A 2,388-nucleotide genomic window follows, 5' to 3' on the forward strand; every position below is an offset into this window, starting at 1 on the left:
CCCTTGGCCGTCTCCCCCCTTGGGAGATTGGATCTCCCAGGGCCGGCGCCCCCCTCCCGGGGCCTATATAAAGGGAGGGGGGAAGGGGGCAGCCGCACCCTGAAGTTCTGGCGCCTCCCTCCCCCTGCTACACCTCTTCCTCCTCCGTCACGTGCTTGGCGAAGCCCTGCCGGAGTGCTGCTGTTCCACCACCACCACGCCATTGTGCTGCTGGATCCATCATCATCAACCTCTCCTTCCCCCTTGCTGGATCAAGAAGGAGGAGACGTCATCCGCTCCGTACGTGTGTTGAACGCGGAGGTGCCGTCTGTTCGGCGCTAGGATCTCCGCTGATAGAATCACGACGAGAACGACTACTTCAACCCCGTTCTTTTGAACGCTTCCGCTCGCGATCTACAAAGTGGTATGTAGATGCATCTCCCTTGACTCGTTGCTTAGATGAACTCATAGATGGATCTTGGTGAAACCGTAGGAAATTTTTTAATTTTCTGCAACGTTCCCCAACAGACGGGTGGACCAACCTACTGGGTGACGTAGTAGTAGGGCGCCTTCAGCTGGGAGGGCCAGCGCTGGGATTGCTCGGGTGACACTGGCCTAGCGATGCACTAAGATTTAAGCACTCGCCCTAATCGGTCATCGTCGCATCTTCCGTCCTCTTCTTCTCCTTGACGCGCTGACCATTGCATTCTACGAACCGGATCTTGTGTGCCGCCACCGGGTCAGGCGGTACAACAAACATCGTCATGGGCTCATATGGCTGTTCCATCGAAGTAGTGGGAAGGGGTAGGATTTCACACAAAAACAGTGATCAGATTGTCCAAATGCACGGGATCTGCCTCGGTTTTTGGCGGGTCCATGTTGTTGAAGTCCTGCGTGGCGGACCCCTGCAAACCTCCCCTTTGTTTGGGGGATTTCTACATCTAGTTTGGTCTGGACATCACTTTTGAGAGATGGTACTAGTTAATATGTGAACCCCTTGTTATATTTTCTACTCCCTTCGTCTCATAGTGTCAGAAAATGCCTGACATTATGGGACAGAGGGAGTACTAGATAAGAGCATCTCCACTAGGCCCCCCAACAGCCCCCCCAGGAGCACTTTTTTTGCGCCGGTCCTAAAAAGTCGCCCCAGCCATGCACCCAAGACCTCCTTTTTCGCCGGATTTGACGAAAGTTAAGGCCGACGCTCTCAACCCGATCCCAGCTAGCTGGGGGCGAGCTGGGGGCACCGGTGCTATTTTTTTGCCGCAACTGGCCCACAGTCAGCCCCTTTTCCCCCTCTCCCTCCCCTTTTTCCACCTACCCCACGCCTCCTTGCTCCCCTCCGATCCCCGTGTGCTGCTCCGCGCGGGTCGAGCTCTGCCTAGCCACCAACCGCTACGAGCTCTGCCTCGGCCACCTCGCCACCGTCGTCTCGCTCCCCGGCGTGGCCCCTGTGGCGGTCGCCTTCTCGTCGCGGGATGGGCGGTGGCGCGCGCTCTCGTCGTCGGACTGCTTCGTCTGTAGGCGCCACCGGTCGCCCTTCTCCTGCCCGGTGCACGCGGTCTGGAACCGGCGGCACTCCACATGCCGCTGCCCGCGTACGTCGTCGCCCGGCTGGCCTCGACCGCTCCTGCCATGCCCCGCTGTTGCTTTGCTCGGTCCGCAGCGGCGCGGCCCCTCTAAGAGAGAGCCTTGGAGGCCGCATTGACACGACATTGCCACACATGGCCGGCGAGGCCAATGGCGGATCTAACATCGAACAAATGGATGTATAGAGTTTCCTAAAATTCATAGTTTTACTCACATTTCCTTATTTATTTGATGTATATTGTTCTATGTAAGATATGTGGTATTCAAAATATTAGTCAAATAATGGATTTACACTTGTACACCCAAATTTTAGGGATGTCTGCGCTCTTCAGGAGGGGGTTCGTCAAAGTCGTTGACGTGGTCGCCGCGCGGTCCATCCCAGCGACCATCACCAGTCGAACAAGGGGGATGGAAGGTGACGACGTCAACATGGACCAAAACATATTGATGGAGCATCATGGGCATGCGGTCGGTGCTGTTGCAGGTCTGGCTGGCGCCGCCTCCTTCCGCACAGCCTGACAACATGGACACATAGGCCAACGGGTTTGAGAACGGGGGCTCGTCATGAATCGTGAGATCAACCACTGCCACGACACATCATATGGGTTCTCCACCTAGGCGTCGGCGATGTAGTAGGAGACATCAAGCTTGTTTAGAGTCTCTGTGCCATCTGGTAGATGTCGCACTCCGAGAGGAGGAGCTATGCCATCATGGTCGACCACACATACTGTTGGATCACCACCTTCATCTTCATTGGCCATGGCAGTCTTGAGGGAATTGGCAACGAAGGCTTGCCACTTACCTTGTCCATTCAACTTC

Source organism: Triticum dicoccoides, chromosome 3B (assembly GCF_002162155.2).
Source record: "Triticum dicoccoides isolate Atlit2015 ecotype Zavitan chromosome 3B, WEW_v2.0, whole genome shotgun sequence".
NCBI classification, from domain to species: domain Eukaryota; kingdom Viridiplantae; phylum Streptophyta; class Magnoliopsida; order Poales; family Poaceae; genus Triticum; species Triticum dicoccoides.